Here is a 19,641-nt window from a genome sequence, read left to right on the forward strand (position 1 = left end):
CCTTGAATAATGCAGCTAGTAATTTTCAGCATATTTTCCACTGTCTGTCAATATTATTTATATAGACAGAGGCATATTGTAGACTGCAGTAGTTCACTTGCAAAATGAGGCTTGCAGAACTTCTCCCAGTATTCATGTTACAATTTAAAGTGCTTAGTCTAAAGAGAAGAAAAACACTTCAGGTATATGTGCATGTACATGTGTACATACCAATACAGCTTGTTTCCCCAAAAGGTCCTGAAATGACAGAGAGCAACTCTGGGACAGGACCTGGAAGATCAGGACCCTTTGTGATGTATAACAGAATATTACTGAATGGGAATACAAAAGCAAGGTTATCGCTGTAACTTTAGCATTGCATTAAGCCACCCTGCACCTTCTGTCATCATCTCTCCTGCTGAGTCTGCTCAACAGGTTGGTCTGAACAGCTAAGGAATGACTTAGCAAAAACAGGAAGGAAGGAAGGAAGGAAGGAAGGAAGGAAGGAAGGAAGGAAGGAAGGAAGGAAGGAAGGAAGGAAGGAAGGAAGGAAGGAAGGAAGGAAGGAAGGAAGGAAGGAAGGAAGGAAGGAAGGAAGGAAGGAAGGAAGGAAGGAAGGAAGGAAGGAAGGAAGGAAGGAAGGAAGGAAGGAAGGAAGGAAGGAAGGAAGGAAGGAAGGAAGGAAGGAAGGAAGGAAGGAAGGAAGGAAGGAAGGAAGGAAGGAAGGAAGGAAGGAAGGAAGGAAGGAAGGAAGGAAGGAAGGAAGGAAGGAAGGAAGGAAGGAAGGAAGGAAGGAAGGAATAGAACTGAAGTTCAATGATGACATTGGTACTTTACTCTTAACTTTTCAGAAATAAAGCTTAAAAAATAGAGCTTAGAGAGAACACTGACAGGAGAAGATGCTGTGGACTGGAGGAAAAGCAATATTACTTCAAAAATGGCAGGGAGGAGGATCCAGGGAACTACAGACTGGTCAGCTGTTTTTCAGGGTCTAGAGAGGTGATGGAGCAAATAATCCTGGGACCAGTTTCCAAACACATAGAGGACATGAAGGTATTTGCAAGTAGTCAACATGAATTTATGGACAGAAAGTCATCTCTGACTTGGCAACTTCCTACAATAATTTGCTTGGTGTAGGAGGAAAGAGGACTGGATGGTGTTTGTTTCAACTTGAGAAAAATTTTATGCAGTGTCTTGGGACATCCTCATGTGTAGGATTACAGTAACATGTACTGAATACAGTTCATTAAAAACTGGCTGAACTGCCAGGCTCAGATGGTTGTTATCTGCAGTACAATGTCTGGTTGGAGGCTGGTTTTTTTTTGTCTGGGAAAGAGTGTTGATACTAGGACCAATATTACTTAACATCTACATTAATCACCTGAATGAAACTCCGTGTTTTAATGTAAGCACTTCAGAGCAAGCATATTACACATGTTGGGCTTGAATTTGCTATTTTAGCACAAGCAAGCTTCAGGCCTCTAGGATAGGCAGAGGTCAGGAAGGCAGGTCTCTATACCAGTCTTTAGACCCATCCCAGGGAGATGTATGGCTCCTAAGGACCTCCAGATATAGGTGTTGTGACTAATACATGACTTTCCAGCAATCTCCCGCCTTTGTAATCTGAAAGCAGTTCAGGGTACACAGGTTTTAATGAGACAGCATGTCAGTGGTTAGAGAGGGACCTATAACAAGAGAAAGGGAGGAATATAAAACTATTATACTGTTTGTGGCTTGCAAAACCACAATGGCAACGGCTGTTGAAGCAGTAGAAACAATAACATCAAAACCAGCATGTAAGTTATAGTTTCATTTGTTACCCAGCCTTTTCTTTTGCTTTTATAGGTCTTAATCACATGGACTATGTTTTAAAAATAAATGCTTTTCATTTTCAAGCAGTAACACAACATTAAATAAATACTGGCAAGACATGGCACAGCTATTCCCCAGCATGATTTTGTGCATCTCAGCAAGTAATTTCACCTGCTGAGGGAACTCAGGCAAGCAACCAGGCAATCTCAAAAGGCCACTAAATCAGTGTAAACAACGTCTATTTTGACTGGACCAGAGCACAATCTCAAGTTCATAAGCAGAGGAATTTGCAGCTTATATTTCTTAATAGTAAGTTTAATACTAGCTGAGCTTGGTAGAAATCACAGCAGTCTTGTCAAGCCATTCTGGTTTTTTGTTTGTTTTTTTCTGTTTGTTTTAGATGAGATACTAAGAGTTTACAGGAATATTCATTTCCTGAAAAATGCTGAACAATGAATGTAAGACGTATTTCACAGGAATAATTTATGATTGGTCAGTCTTTCTCTGAGGTGTTATCTTGCTTTTCAAACATGTAGCTTGAAAATGGTAAGAACCCTTTATATTTCAAAAAGTAAATAATAACAAAATAAGATAAAACACAATAAACTCAACAATCAAAAAATCCATGAGGGTATCATACAGTTTAGATCTCAGCAGTGTGTTCCTGATGTGACTGAGCTGCCCATTTCAAGACCTCTTTCCAGGAGGTCCAGGTACCTACCCAGGTGCTCCTGGGGCTGGCACATCCTGCTGTGGAGGGAGACAAGCAAAGCAGCTATCACAGAGCTGCCCTCTGACCACTGTTAAACAAGTTGGTGGCTCATATTTTATTTCTTTCAAGGGCACTGAAATAGGTATTTCTTGGAATCAGGACAAGCACTGATGAGACTGTTAAAAAAAAAAGAGATTTTATTCAGTGTGTGTGGTTTGTGGTTTTTCTGTGTAGGTATGATGTCAGATTTGCAGTACCTGAAATATAAACAGTGAGCTCTGAAGGACCAACCCATGTCCTGCAAGAAAATCCCAACAGACTCCAGCAGTCATGTTTTGAAAAAATTGAAAAAGAGTTCCAGTTAAAAGCTTTTGCTGAACATGCATTTCAAATATTCTCCTGGCTGCACATAGTTGAAGGGCTTGGTACATTTCAAGAACACAGTAAATATTTCTTCAACAATCACTGGATGCATTTTTTCTAAGAGTGGAACTTGTTGATTTGTTGATTCCAGATCAGGAAAACTGGAAAATTAAGGTTGGAGTGAGTAAAAAGGAGAAATATAATAGCCAAAGATACAGTAAAGTAAATAATAAACAAGAATGGCATAGTAACTTATCACATAAAAATGTTCATCCTGTTTATATGTTGGACGCACATTTGTAATTTTCATTTACTTTTTCCTTTGAAAATGTGGAATGATATCAGTATTTATCATTATATGGTCTTGCCTTTATTTTCCACTGGATCTGAGCTTTACTTTGCTTTCTGTGATAAAGAGAGGTGGCAAAGAGCCATTTGCAATTCTCTGCTCCATGACCCATGACTGATCAATCTCAGCACATGTTAAAGCAGAGATGGTTCATATCTAATGTATATTACTGAAATAAGGCCTCTATCACACTCCTGTCACTTTTAAGCAGCCACTCCGACCCAGCACATGTTCCTTCTCTTTTTTTGTCCTGGGGGTAAAAGATGAAATTGAACAAATTACAATTTTGGCACATATTTACAGTTGCAAATTATAATTTACTCCGAAGCTTCTATGCAATGAAAGGTATTTCAACAAGGATTTTCAGATGATGTAATGCCACTTTACACAGTGTTAATTGGGATTGCCAGAGCAGAAAATGTGTATGTGCTTACTTTTTGAATAGTTATGTATTTACAGATGCCCACACAGACAGAAATTGTCTTTCAGCATTAAAGTCTACAGGCCCTACATGAAGTCTAAAACTTTTGATGTTCAGCACGAGTAAAATGACATAAAACACACATACAAAAAAAAATACACTCCTTGCTGTTGTACTTTGGCTGGTGCTATATTTTTATGTGTTAGATCATCAGGGCAGCAAAACATAAACTTGATGATACAATGTTGAAAAAACCCAACTGTGTCAATATAAATCTGCCCCAGCAAAGCAATATTTCTCAAACCTCTTTATATAGGACTGTGAGTCAAAGTGACAATTGACAAGCGCTCAATAAGAGGTCAAAACCAACCATGCACATAGATTTGTTGAGGGCTTATGTTACCTATTTTTGATAAGTGAAACAATTGGCCTAAGTCATGTCACCTGAGGCTCTTCATATCAGAGGGAAGAGCAGTCATGCAGTTGAAAAAGATTATAATGATTTTTTTTTCCCTTATGCCCTTCCAGGAGAACTTGCTGCATGGTTTCAAAGGCAAATACAATATCAAAAGACAGTTGGTTTGAAAGAAAGGTAAAATCTCTGTTTGGTTTACTTCGGTTTAAATACTTTAATCCAAGAGCTAATATGATTGTGTAATAAATGCAGTTAGGTCACCCAATTAATTAGTGTATCTTATCAAGGGCAAGAGGAGGCAGCTTCTTCAACACAGCTTAAAGTGACAGTGTAAAGCAAAGTGAAGCACAAAGTTGTTGACTATTTACTCGAGTGTCAGGGGAAATAGGCAAAATGCTTTTAAAATCTCTTTTCTCTCAAGAATATTAGAGACATGGATGCTCATGAAGAATTCCTTAATTTTCAGACCATTTGTGTATGAGAGACGTAAAGAAGACATGCTTTTCTTTTATCCTAGAAGAGAGTTTTCCTTATTGCAGTTGAATGCAGCAAAGTCCTCAGGGGATTTCTTATTTCTGATCTGATTTTTGTGAGAGTTAGGTAGTTGAGTATTCCTCTGGTCTAGAACTGGGGTTCAGAGCGAAGAGGAGTTTTGGGCACAATAGCTATGTGAGTCAGTAATGCTGAATTGTGAGAAATTGCTCTAGGAGGTCTGACTGCTGCATTGGGAAGGACAGAGGCAGGGAAAAGGCAGAGAGTGAGAGATGCAAAGAGGATGGAAAGGAGGGAGGGAAGCATCATCTGAACCTCCTAGAAACCTGTCCTCATCCATTCACAGAGGCCTGTTAAGTAGGGAAATAGAAATCCTATTTCCTACATGTTGTGGTTTAATCCCAGCCAGCAGCCAAGCCCCATGCAGCCACTTGCTTATTCCCCCACCAACTGGATCAGGGAGAGAATCAGGAAGGTAAAAGCCAGAAAGTTGTGAGTTCAGATAAAGACAGTTTAATAGGGAAAGCAAAAGCTGAGCACACACAAGCAAAGCAAAACCAGGGGTTAATTCCCTGTTTTGCAATGGCAGGCAGCTGCTCAGCCATCTCCAGGAGAAGAGGGCCCCATCCCATGTCAGGGTTACTGGGGAAGACAAATGCCATCACTCCAAACATCCCCCTCTTCGTCCTCCTTCCCCCCAGTGCATACACTGAGCATGATGGCACGTGGGCTGGAATCTCCCTGTGGTCACTTTGGGTCACCTGTCCTGGCTGTGTCTCCTCCCAACCCCCCAGGCACCCCCAGTCTCCTCCCCAGTGTGGCAGTAAGAAAAGCAGGAAAGGCCTTGGCTCTGTGTAAGCTCTGCTCAGCAATAACAAAATCATCTCTGTATTACCAACCCTTTGGTCAGTAAAAACCCAACACACAGCCTTACACCAGCCTCTGCAAAGAAAATTAACTTCCCTCAGCCAACACCAGCTTGTTGTAACAAGCACAGAACAGAGACTGTTAACTGTGAGTTGTGCCTAACCATCCTAAATTCACTGATAGTTTACCCCTGCTTTTGCTCTCTGGGCTGAATGAACACATCAGCCGAGGTAGGGGCAGGGAGAACCTCCTCCTCCTCTTTCACTAGTATAAAATGACAAGGAGCAAATGACAAGTTTGTGAACTAAATATTCTTCACCTTATCTTTCCTTTTAAACTAAGTCTATTTCTCTCAGTTGCCCTAGAAATAAAGGCAAAATAATGTCTTTTTCTTTGTCTCATGAAATAGCATGAATTATTCTCATTAAAATGTAGAAGACTATGTCCTGGGTATTTATCATATGAGTGACTCCCTGTCAAGTCACACCCCGTCTTTAGCTTTCTAGTTTTCTATCCTTACTCTAAGAATAAGTATTTTTAAATGTACCTAGTCTTAAGTACATTTTAAGTACATCTTTTAAATGTACTTAATCTACACCTCAAAGTTCTCAACAATTTTTTTTCTAAAATATTTTTTCTAAAAACCAATTCAGCCATTGTTGTTTTGTTTGGGTTTGAGTTTTCCCCAACTAAATTAATGCAACATTTTTTATGTTAAAAAGATGCTGGAAAATGCAATGTTAATGATACAGACATGAAGGATTTAAGGGAGAAAAAAATGCTATTAAATTGCTTTCCCATCTTTACCTCAGAGGGTAATAACATAGCTTAACTCTGGGGACTTCAGGCTTGGTAGGGAATGCAGAGCACAGTAATCAAAAGGCTGCAGCTATGCAAACTGAGCAGGATCTAATTGAATTACTAACAGATGGGAAATAATTAAATCATTTATTATCCCTTCACAATTAGTTAACTCACAAGTATATCTCAGACAATAAAAAGGTTTTATCCGACCTTCTGCTAGGGATTTAAACTTTTTATCACCTCGTCTTCTCTGGGTCTGTTACTTCATGGCTCAGCTTAATCAACAACTACCTTGTCAACATGAAATTATCTTTCTGGTTACTTAAAAAAACAAAAATGCAAGTACAAACTGCTTGAGTGTCATACACAGGCTTCTACTTTCATCTGACATTTAAAAATGTCTGAGTGATAAGACTTAAATGGGTTGGGATCTTATGCAAACTATTATAACATAAAGAGCACAATTTTCAGGTGAGGAAATGGTTTGCCTTTGGGAGATCATTTCAGCCAACAGCATCTGCTATGACTTTTTACTCTCCTTTCCATACTGCCCAAAGGCTCAATTCATAGTAGAATTTGGTCACTAGACTACTAAGACAGCAATTTGTCCCCATTAGGCAGCTAAATGTCTGGTGGACATGACTCAGGCTCTGGGTACAGTGAAGAACTGGTTGTCATGTCATAGCAAGATGCAAAAGCCAGCAAATAATTCTTCAGAGTTACGGTAATGCCAAGGAAAGACATGTAGTTGAAGCGAGGTATGCCTCAGTGACTCAAGCCTGGCTCCCTCATGCAGGGAGGCAGCCTGCACTAAAGAACAGGTGTAGGACATTAAATTGCCCGGAAATACGCAGAGGATCATCAGTATCACTATCTTGCCCAAATGGCTTGTACCATGTGCTGACCAAGACCTTAAAGCTGGATCTGAGTCAGTACATTTTCCTCTGATAACAGCCAATGGTAACCTTAGTATGGACTGACAATCTGTTATCTTCCTGATGTTAAAAATTCCAAGTCCAAAACACAGAGAAGAGGACGGTTCCAGTTTTAAAGATAACTGAAGTGTATCAGACAATAAGAACTAGAGAATGAATGTATAGTCATATAAGAAAATACCTTGCTGAGCCCAAAAGGCTTACTTGTCTGAATAGACACTGTTAAATATGAAAACATGGAACTTGTCATGTTGAATCACTGTTTTCTTATTAGGGCTTCAGGATAAATATCAAACCAGCAAGCTTGGTTTCCATCAACTCCTTGAGCCAAAAAAAATATCATCTCAGAGGCAATATATTCATAAATAAGCAGATTCCTCCTAAATGCCCACCCAGAGGCTTCATGGTAATCATGAATTTGTATATTTTCGAAGTGTAAGAGACTCTCTGCCAACAGTACATGTTTTTTCCTTTTCCATTTACAAAAGCTTTACAAAATTGAACCCAATTAGCACCTGTGGGGAAAGAAGCCTGGGAAAAAATTTAAAAGCAGTTTCGTTGATGAGGATCAATATTAATGTGTGTGTTGGTGAGTTTTTTGGGTTTTTTTTTGCAGTTAAACAACACTACAAGTACTTCATTCATCTAAACATAAAAATAAATTAATTCATACATTTTTTTATATGATTTTAATTAATTTTTCAACTCTTTAAACAAAGCTGTTTTCATAAATTGGTAAAAGGTAAATCTACATAGAAAGTTTTCACTTTTATTTTAAGAAGAGTTTTAAAACTTTTTTTTAACTGTAGGAGCTACAAGGCTGAAGATCTTTTTAGAGTTCTTTTAACAGTAATGCTCAAAACAATTTTTTTAGACTGTATCTCAGAATTAAAGCTGTTATAAAATTTGACTCATCTTCTGAATCTGTACTATCAAGACCCTTTTATAACTGATACAATTTCAAATTCTAAAGGGTATCACTGAAAAATGGGAGTGTGTATAAAATTTCTTTGCATTATAAACCATGTTCCTTCCTCCACCATCAAGCTCCTCAATATCCCACATTTCGTAATTTCTGAACCTGATCAGTATTCAGATGGTCAAACTCCAAGTAAGACTCAGAATCTCAAACAAGGAAAGCAAAGCAAAACACACATCCTTCTACCTTTCACAAGAATAAAACTAAAAGGGAAAAAAGCAATGATCTCTGTGGAGGCTCTCAATATTCTCCCATATTTTCAGATGGATCAGATCCTAGAAACCCTGATTTTTCTCTTTTAAGTTGTGTGTTTCAGATCCTAGACAAAGTCAGCCCACTAAACAATGAAACTCATTGATAAACCATGGAATCATAGAATGATTTAGGTTGGAAGGGATGTTAAAGATCATCTCATTCCAACCCCCCTGCCATGGGCAGGACACCTTCCACTAGAACAGGTGGCTCAAGATGACATTTAGCCTGGCCTTGAATACTTGCAGGAATGGGGCATCCACAAATTCTCAGGGCAACCTGTTCCTGTGCCTCCCCATTCTCACAGTACAGAATTTCTTCCTAATATCTAATCTAAACCCATTCTCTTTCAGCTTGAAGGCATTTCCCTTTGTCATGTCACTACATGCTCTTGTAAAAAGTTCCTCTCCATCCAGCCTTCCCTTCTCCAGACTCAACAATCCTGTCTCTCTCAGTCTTTTCTCATTGGAGAGGAGTTCCTTCCCTCTAATTATCTGTGTGGCCCTGTCTGGACTCACTCCAACAGGTCCGCATCCTCTCTGTGCTGCAGGAGCCCAGACTGGGATGCAGAACAGCGTGTAAACCACCTGACGCTTTTACAAATATTTTTATAAACTCCAAATTTCAGTCACATTCTTTATCAGGGGGTTATTTTCCACAAAGAATGTGGGTTTTTGATCCTACAATCCTCTATTAGAGTGTGCATGTTATTTCAGTTTATTCTATTAATAAATGGGCTTTTCTTTGGATGATTTAACCTTATTAATCTTATATTTTCTCAAATATTAGCATAAAGATGTATTTTTAGCTCACTTTTACAGATCATAAAGCACTGATGAATTTTTAGTTATGATTTTCATTTTGCTTCTAATCTTGGCATTTCGTGTGATCACAGGGTTGGCCATATTGAGGATCAAATCAGTATACTGATGAGTAGTTTTTGTTCCCTCTTTGCCCAATGTGTTCTCACTAAATAACCACATTTTGTCATGCAGCCAGTCCCACTGAGAGTTTGAAGTACCTCATCAACACATTTTCCTCTTCTATAAAGAGGGTGAGAAACAAAACTTTCATAATTTTATTCATGTTGGAAGGCTTTTTTCAGGGATGAAATACAGATTCTGCACATACAAAGTGTTCTGGTCTTGGAAAAGAGCAATTTGCTAAGTTCACACAACTTACCTGTATGACAGCTCTTTTTTTATTCAAGGTAGCCAAAAAAATTTGCCTGTGAACAGATGAAGAACTTTAAGATACATATACAGACATGATGAAAAGCTGAGCAGCAGATGTTAGAGCAGAATAACGTCAGACTCACCACACTGAAAGGCTGGCATGGCTGCTAATTGCACAGAGGTAATATGAATTTCTGAGGGACTCAGAAAAGATTTCATAATATTAGGGGGAAAGAGGAAGAGTGAAAGTCAGATAGATACCCTAGCAACCCAGAAGAATGAAATGTTGAATATAGGGGGAATAACAATTTTGTTGGTAAAACTCTGCTTTTTATTCTACTTGACACAGCTGGAAAAGATAGACATTCTCTGGGGTCCCCATGTGAGGTCTGTAGTTGGAATTTTTTCCTTTCTTATTCAGATACGGCAGTTTATTTAATGCCATTTAACCTCTGCCTTCAAACTGTACTTCTATACATGAGGCCACCATGCATACCAATGGTGGTATGAATTATTAAGACTAATTACAATGTAACAAAGTGACAATTATAGTGTTTAGGTGTCTGGAAAAGGGTGTGGATGTCTTAGATTCTAAGGTCACTCTGAATAGGCATGTCTGGATCCAGATATAGGCGGCTTCAAATCTCCGTCTTGCTTCCCAAAATAACAGCAACTCCAGGAAAGGTGAAAAGGGAGACCAATTTGTTGCCAAGCTTATAAGTCAGCCTGTCAGATATTTCAGCTATTAGTACTGCATTTAAAAGGGAAGCTGCAGACTCATGTGATGTGATCCATTGGCTAAACAGGAGCCATGACATTTTGCAAAAGCCAAAGAGGTAATTATGTTGCTAAGAGCTTTTAGATTGGAAGCTGGAAGGCAATAATGAAGCTGAGGAAAGGATGAACCATTACAGCCTCTATTGTTTACCATTTAAGGAATGACAACAGGTTTTGCTTTTAATGGAAAAACTCTAGTTTTAGGACTTTCTTAAAAGCAGGATCAATTCTTCATTAAATATGATCCATAGAACTATAGACATATTTCTTAGATTTCTTTTAATTATGCATTCATAAATGTAAAAACTCTGTGGGGGAAAATCCCGTTTTACTCATCTTCTGTGTCAGAACAATCAAGATATAAAATTATCTGCAGAGACACACACCACTACTATTTCTCAGATGTTTTCACTTCAGTTTAGCAAAATAAAAGAGGGAGGAAGCTTTCTAACTACATTTCAGAATATTCTTAGGTAGAATATTCACCATATTGTGAAATAAATGGCTATGTCATGATTTGATTATTTGTCTTGCTAGAAGGCTACAATCATTATTTTGGCAAAGGAAAAAGGAAAAGAAAATATCATTTTTGGTTAATAAATAGTTATATTACTCTGACTAGAAGGCAGAGCTTTCATTTTCCCATTCAATACATCATGGTATCCCTGGGCTTTTACTTTAATCAGAGAATTTTATTTATGCAAGCAAGATTAACACATCAGCCCTTTGAAAGAATGAGAAGAATTCTTGATTCATATATGTCCCTCTTACATGTATTCAGTTCCAAACTGTACATCAAAATTACCATGTGGTTGTTTTTCTCACGAAGATCCATGTCTAGAAATGGTTGGATCTCATAATTATTTCCCGAGAAAGAAAGGAGTTTTAATTTCTATCTGCATGTATGTGATGTGAATTTATTGAAATCCTCCAGGAGATAAATATAAGTATTTCGAATATTTTGCAAACATCTTATTCATTATTTCCCATCCAATTCTACAAAAAGAGTTATGGCAAAAAATAAAAAAATAAACCTCTGTAATTTTTACTACACTTGTTGAAAGTCCAAACATTTTCTGTTGTGAGTTATAATTGGATAATATATGTTCACTACAGTAGGGGAAGACCAAAATATTGTATGAACACGTCCCTATTTTGTCTTCTCTGAGGCTAAAAAAGAGAGGACTGGGAAGTATGAGGTAAGGGCAAATCAGATCTTAAACAGAGTAGAGGAAATGTTCCCATGCTCAATTTGGATTAATTTTTCCTGAATCTCTCTTCTGTCTTAAACTGTCAAAACAGAGTCAAAGAGGCTTCCTTGATATTCAATAGTGTGAAAGCAGTTTCTATAGTGGGGAAGAGAACAGCTCAAAATGATCTGAAACCATTATTAGGACTTCTTAAATGGAGAGCTGCACTCTCAGCAGCAGAGTGCACTTCAGACGGCAATCAGCCACCTCTTAGCTAGCAGTGCTCTGAAAGTTACTCAGAAATTATTGTTTTTGTCTTTTCTCTGCCACAGATTTCCCATGTACCATTCTGTATGTGCTTTCCAGTTCTTGTGACTCAGGTGGGTGCTGGCATTCCTCAGTACAATACGTTACCAAAACAAATTAACGTGCCCAGTCCATGTGCAGGTCACAAACTGTACAAATTTTGAATTGTGTTTCCTTGAGGGAGACAAAATACATGAGATTCCCTTCCTCTTGCCATTTAATTTAATAAGAATCAAAATTAATATATAACTTGATTTTTTAAAATAAATTTGTTGGATACTATCCACAAATGGTACTATCTCTGGTTTCTTGTACCTTGTTTTGGCTGGAGGCAGGAAATAAAAGGAACCTGTGTTTTACAGAAAGCCAAAGTCCTTAATCAATATGACAGTAAATTTCCGTAGCCTCTCGGTATAAAAAAATCAGGTAATCAATTACTTTTTCATAAGCTTGGCCTGTTGTAAGCATAATTAAAATATTCCTGAAAAATTGTTCTGTACTGATCAGAAATTGTATAAAGCTTTTTCAAGCTGAAAACCAGAAATCATTGTTAAAATAAAACACAGATGCACAAAAAAAGCACATTAGAGCTAAAGGGAATATGTTAATCAAAGGATAACAAAATGAAAGGTGATTTTATTCTGCCTTTAACACATCTTTCTATGTGTGTACTGAATAGTTGTTAGTTATAATCTTCCAGCTGGAAGGGGGATTGTCCTTTTAATTATGTTTCTAATCCAGAATAAACATGTGATTAAAAATATGCTCTTGGAAATGACAATGTTGTAAAATGCCATATTCTGTGAAAATTGCTCTATTAACCCCTCTGTTTACAGGCTGCTTCTGCTACTTCATTCAAAATCAAGAAAACTTATGGTTGTAGCTTAAACTGCAGATTGAAAACTAGAGTTTCCATGCCATAGGTTAAAAGCCAGATTGCCTAATCTTTTAAATAAGTCTTTTGAAAAGGATAATATAAGAAAAGAAAGAGTTTGTTGGTTTGAAGAGCTCTATTTGCTTCACAGGAAGTCTGAATTCAGATCCATTTAACTGTATTATGTTGGTTTTCAGAACAGTGATGACTTTTACAGAACAAGGCTTAAGGTAGTAGCATGAATAACAGGAAAGGTGAGTTGGGAAAGGACTATGTGTCATGGAAGAGAAAGTTGGGGTGGCAGAAAAGATCAAAAATATGTCAAGAGTGGTTGCAATAAAATTCTACCTACAAACCAGATAAAGCGCAGGTGAAACTCTCCTAAGAAGGTATTAACTCTTTAAGAGTGTTCTGTCACAAAGTCTTGCACACTAAAGCATGCAGTTCAGCTCCTGAAAAGTGAAGTCCTTGTGCAGATATAGAAATGGATATAAAAAAGGACTCTGAGAGCATTTTGAATGTATCAAGCTTTCTTTCTTTTGTGCAGGTCAGGCCTCACCCATCAATGCTCAACTCCCTTCACATACAAAGGAAACATCATCTGTGTTCTTCCTCAGGCAAATTGCTCATTGATGCTGACATTTGTGACTTTCTTCCTTTCTCAGTCAGGGCTTGAATTAACAATTGCTACCCCTGATAGATCATGATCCCCACAGAATGCTAATGGAGATTTAAAATACTAAAATTAACATTTCTTTCCTGATTCTGCATAAAGATGATTATATTAGCAAATAATTTAATTTTCAACATCCTTGTCCTCCAATAGCAAAGAAGGGGCCCCATAAAGACATTTGTGGGGCTCCCCCACTCTCTTCCTACCCTGCTTTTTTCTCTAGGAATCTAATGGACTATTCTCTTTCACCTCGTGACACTGAGATGTGATAACAATGGTCCTGACAGCAGAGAAGGCATTAAAAGATCACAATCCAGAGAAGTTCTTTTTCCTATTCACACATATTATTGTATTTTTGCAGAGTCTGAGAGCTGCAGAGCACTCACTGCAGGTTAGTGTACTCTCAGAGATCTCAAACAAGAAGTTAAAAGGTGATCTTCCTAAGTCCTCCCTAGGGCTCACAGCATTATGTCCTCTTGGAAATCCTGAGGGATGCTTCTCTTCACTTAACAGATAATGTATGGCTGTCTGCTTTTTCAGTTTGCTCCATTCATGTCATGCATAATCTCAGCATCACAGGGGACAGTCAAGCTGCATTCTTGATGAAAAGACCAATTTTCACGAAACCAATTTAAAGAAAACACTCTATTAACACTCCACACACCCTTAATAAAATTAAATTTACTACCTAGAAATTACACTTAAAATATTTGTCAGACATTAATAGACCACAAAGATATATTCAAATCTATGTCAAATAATATTACGTGGTCTCAGACCTTATGCCTGGATACAGATAGTACAAAGTGATGAAATTTCAGAACCAGCAGAAATATGCTGCTCTCATCTGAGGGGTTGTCGTCTGGGCCCAATTTGATGCACAAGTACAACTCCCAAGTAAAGCTGAGGTATCTGTGTTCTGGGCTATGCTTGCACAGAGCTGGAGATGAAACTGCCATATGTGTTCTTCCTTTAAACTCCAAATCTTGCCAAATAGAATAGAGTTACACAAATCCAGTGTGGACAAACAGTCTCTGAACATATGTCTATTTATGAATAAATTGCTCACACCCATATATTTTACTTTGATTTTTTTGCTTTGTCTAAATAATCAATTTTTCTTCTCATCATTACGATTTCCTCACATGGACCATTTTATTTCTTCTCAAAATGTTTTTGTATGGAAAGTATATTTTCAGTGGCTTTCTAATTTAATTCTCCAGGCACCACATTCTTTCTAAGTAATTTCTTATGTTCATTCTTTCACAGTCTAAAAGACTTTGGCTGAGCATGTTTTTCATCATTGTTGTTTCTTGTTTTTTTGGCTCAGAGTATTAGATTATAGGCAGAGCCAACTAGAAATGGTTTGGACAAAAATTTGGGAGGGAATGGTGGGTCATAACAAAAAAAGCAGAAAAGTTGTAAGGAAAATATATTTTTATATATGTCTATGTAATCTTAGAAGCATAAACTTGTTTCTAGGTAAAAATCATCCCCCTATGAATAAATTAATATCCTAAATAAATTAAATAGGTTTAAAGTTTGTTGTATCAACTAGCTGCCAAAATTAAGATCTGTGGGAGGTTGCTTTACCTGAAATTTCAAAGTGGTGAATAGAAATGTGTAAAAATAAGGACTCAGCTGCCTCTCTAAAAATTGTTGACATTTTTTGACTTAGGAGACTTAAAAGCACCATCTGTAGCAGAAAATAGCTTGTCTATGAGAAAAATGCCCTTCAAAGCTCTGGAGGCCACCCAGAAAAATAACAGCTGGAAAACAAAAGTAGTTCTCCCATTTAGTTCTAAGCTCATCAGTTTCATCTTTAGCTATACATGACCTTGTTCCTCAGTGAAATACCTAAGGTGTATTGCTTGGCCCCTAGTTTCCTTAATCACAAGCTTCCTCATTAGGCTCCAATGATAAGGACAAAAGAAAAAGCAACTTCTATAACCTGACAGTGATTCTTTGAAGACCATGAGAAGAGTCAGAAGCACCTCAGACACCACCTGGAGGATGCACAGTCTTCCTTCTTTCTTTGCATTAAGTTTCTCAAACCATTCAGCTGCTGCCTAATATCCTTGGCATCTGCCCTTGGTTTCCAAAGCTGCTGCTGAAAAATCTTTGCAATCTAGCGAAGCAGAATGACAAGTTTGAATATCTCATCTGAGATACACACTAGTGCAATGCTTCAACACAGACTGAATTTAGGTTGAACTTCTGTTGTGGAGGATGAACATGAACTCAGATTTTGCTTTCTGTCTCCTCATTGAGACCTCTGAGTTTCTGTTCAATTGCTGCTGTCACTGATGCTATCATGACTCTTTCAGGGAAGAAGGAAACATAAAGATGCTATGTATTGTAAACATGAGGGGTAGGGACTGATCTGAAAAGCTGTTACCATTTTCATGAAAATCAGCAAGATTTAGACTCTCATAAAAAGCTTATCTCAGATAAATCAGCCCACCCCAGGCAAGAGTCTGGGACCCTTCTCTTTATCCATGAATGTCACATATCAGAGAGAGCTGGTAGCTGTTCAGCACTGGCAGAAGTGCAGAATCAAGTTGGGCATAGACCACACCCATGTATTATTTTGTCTAAAGAGCTTCCTAGTGCCATTGATCCACAAAATCCCTTTAGAGAGTGTAGATTGTTAACAGATAAATCTGGCCTTCCTCATGTCCAGATACACTCATGGCCTTCCTGAGTTTTGGCCATGCAAAATTAAACTTTGCATATGCTGTTCAGAAGCCTTAAGCAGGACCTTCTAGTAACTTCTAGCTTATTCTTTTTTGTGATGCAACATCACACATTCTCTTTATTCCATTGAAAAATATTACATTTCTTGTGCCTAAATAAATTTATCCAAGAGATAAATAATAAATAAATTTACCAAGATAAATAAGCATCTGATCAGGAATTTAACCTTTGCCCTCTGGAGGGCTGATCAAGGAATCCTGCGATGAAGTCATTGGTCCTCTGATTAGTTTTCTCCCATGCCCTGTAGAGCAGTCATGCTTTGGTAGATGCTACACTGCTATTCATGCTTCACTTGCACTCTATGCACCACATGATTGAAAAGGATGAGCTTAGTGTGAGATTGGATTTTTCTCCTGTGTGTATGAGTTGTAGCTGGAAGACCTCTCTTGAAGTGAGGATATTTACAAGCATCCAGCTTCCAAAAATACAGACTGAAATATTTATCCAAATAACTCACTCTTTGGCTGTTTTCCCTACCTTCACTGTGAATAGGTATATTTTCCTCTCCAAGTCAAAAGAAGATTTTCACAGCAGTGAGATCAGGATGTGAGCCAGATTTACCTAATTGCAGTAAAGCTGCAAGGTCTTTTTCTGCTTTATTTTTGTCTGCTTTTGGATGGTCTGTATGATGGTGTTCTTATGAGACTGTGGTGGTGTGATGCTGGCTGGAGGCTGGGTACCTATGAAAGCCCCTCCTCAACTGAACAGGCGAGAAAAAAAGAGAATGAAAGGCTCATAAGAGCAGGGAGAGATCACTCACCAATTACCACAACAGTCATAACTTAGGGAACTTATTACCAACCAAAATCACAGCCACAAAATGAGAAGTAAAACAAATCTTAAACAATCTTTCTCCCACCCGTCCTTCCTCCCCAGCTCTACCTCCTCTCTGGCACAGGAAGACTGGGACTGAGGACTACAGTCAGTTCATCACGTGTTGCTTCTGCCACTACTTCCTCAGGGAGAGGAGTCCATCCCCTGCTCCTGTATGGGGTCCCTCCCACAGGAAACAGTCCTCCATTAACTTTTCCAGTGTGGGTCTCCTTCCATGGGGTACAGTCCTTCAGGAACAGGCTGCTCCAGAGTGGGTCCTCCACAGGGTCACAAGTCCTATCAATAAACTTGCTGCAGTGTGGCCTTCTCCCTCCAAGGGTCCACAGGTCCCTGCCAGGAGCCTGATCCAGTGCAGGCCTCCCATGGGGTCACAGACTTCTTTTGTTTTACCTGCTCCAGCGTGGGTCTTCGCTATGATCTGCAGGTGGGTGTCTCACCTCCATGGACATCCATGGGCTTCAGGGCACAGCTGCCTCACCATGGTCTGCACCACACACACAGGCTGCAGGGGAATCAGCTCTGGCACCTGGAGCACCTCCTCCCCCTCCTTCTCCACTGACTTTGGTGTCTGCAGAGTTGTTCCTTTGAGATGTTCTCACTCCACTCTTTTCTGGCCACAATTACATCTGCACAATAATTTGGAATTATGTTTTTTTTCCCTTTTTAAACATGTTGTCCAAGAGATGTTACCAATTGTCGCTGACTGGCTTGGACTTGGCCAGTGGTGGGTTGTTCTAAGAGCCTCCTGGCATTGTCTGTCAGACAAGAGGGAAGCTTCTGGCAGCTTCTCATAGAAGCCACTCCTGTAGCCCCTCCTCAACCCCCCAAAAAAAAAACTTGCAACACAAACTCAATACATTAACAGATACTAAGAAAGTAAATAGATACTAAGACAGTAATGTAAGAAATCTTACATCTCTGTACTTCACTCAAGGCAGAGACAAGCATTAGTAAACTGTGGACTATTTTTGTTGTGTTTCTCAGAGTAGACTTTAATCCTTTGATATGCCTTCTTTTTTTTCTCTTTTTTCTCCTCTTTCTTTTATTTTGTTGTGACAGCCCGTGCTTAGGTGGGAATGTATTTGGAAAGAGTGCCCCATAAAATGCCAGAGCAAAAATAATGAGAAAAACTTTTCAAACACTTCTAAGGAACTGTGTCCTCTTGAATAACACTCACTGTCAAATATACTGCATCATTTGTGCTTAGTCACTGTGTCCATTACTGTGCCAAGATAAGGCAACTTCTCTGTCATTGCAAAGGAGATTGTTGTTTGGATGCTGACACACCAACTGCCCACACACTCAGACAATATAAAAATCAAATGTGCTCTGTGATTAAAGGAGGTGATCCTTGAGAATTTCAATTATATGCTACTATTAGACTGAACATTTGGTAATCTGAAAGCTTAATATTTAAAAAAATGTTATTACCCTAATCTTCTCTGGAAAATGGACCATAGTATGGAGTCAAACAGATATGTCAAAACCTATTAAGATGGATTTAATTACATTTCTTAGTACCTGGAGTCTCAAACTCAAGGAGGAACCTAAAAACTAATCATAATTTAGGGTCATGGTAAAATTTCATTCTGTTCGTAACACCTACCTAATAGCCTCCATTTGGGGAAATCATTGATATTTCTAAAAGCCACATGACTCCTTCACAAACATTTACTAACTTGTACTATTCCTCAAAGCCTATGATTTTTAAGTGTTTTTTTCTGTTCAAGACAGTGGGAAGTTACCTGGACAAGGACTGAATTAAAAATCCCAGTTGCCAACATGTTGTCCCAAGTCAGAGATCTGCTTCAGTCATGACTGCAGCAGGAGTTTTTCCTTACCCACAGGGACTGTAAAATAAAAGGCAAGATGTTACATAATATCAGACAACAACAAAAATATATAATTCTTAAGAAATAGGCTATCTCACACAATTTATGAAATGGCAAAGTGTTCTCCATATTGCTCTCAGTTTGAGCAAAGTGACACTGTCCTATCACATTCCCTGCATGCAGCATTAAGTACAGAATTTCTGGCTATGTTAACAACAAAAAATGGCTTTGGTAGTTTGCTACTACTTATCTGAAATCAAAGAGTCATGCTCTGAAATTGTTAAAAGGCTTTTCTGAATCTGCTGAAGGCCTTAATGGCTCTTTGGCAGACAAGTTTGAGAAGTGGGCCTACTTGAACCTCATGAACTTGAAGTTCAACAGGGCCAAGAGCAATGTGCTGCACCTAAGTCAGAACAATCCTCAATATCAACACAGGCTTCAGGATGAGAGCAGCCCTGCTGAGAAGGACTTAGGATGGAGAAGATGGACATGACCCAACAATGTGCAGTCACAGCCCAGAAAGGCAGTTGTGTCCTGGGCTGCATCCAAAGCAGCATGGCCAGCAGGGCCAGGGAGGGGATTCTGCCCCTCTGCTCTGCCCTGCTCTGGTGAGACCCCACCTGGAACCCTGCATCCAGCCCTGCAGCCCAAAAGGACATGGACCTGCTGGAGCAAGCCCACAGGAAGGACACAAAGGTGACCAAAGGCTGGAGAGCTCTCCTGTGAAGATAGACTGAGAGCTGGGATGGTTCATCCTGGCAAAAGGACAAGGGGTAATGGCTTTAAAGTAAAAGGGTGGTGAGGGACTGGAACAGGTAGCCCAAAGAAATTGAAGTTGGCCCA

General features: G+C 38.8%; 1 long non-coding RNA gene across 1 annotated transcript; it reads right to left on the reverse strand.

Moving 5' to 3' along the window:
- Window positions 1-2,900: 2,900 nt before the first annotated feature.
- Window positions 2,901-19,337, reverse strand: LOC135301309 (uncharacterized). The gene is made up of 4 exons (XR_010363059.1): window positions 19,202-19,337; window positions 18,712-18,816; window positions 9,563-9,608; window positions 2,901-3,027 (listed from the first exon to the last, which is right to left on the reverse strand). It is a non-coding gene; the product is annotated as an uncharacterized LOC135301309 (long non-coding RNA).
- Between the last annotated feature and the right edge of the window lie 304 nt (window positions 19,338-19,641).

This window comes from Passer domesticus, chromosome 5, assembly GCF_036417665.1.
Source record: "Passer domesticus isolate bPasDom1 chromosome 5, bPasDom1.hap1, whole genome shotgun sequence".
NCBI lineage: Eukaryota > Metazoa > Chordata > Aves > Passeriformes > Passeridae > Passer > Passer domesticus.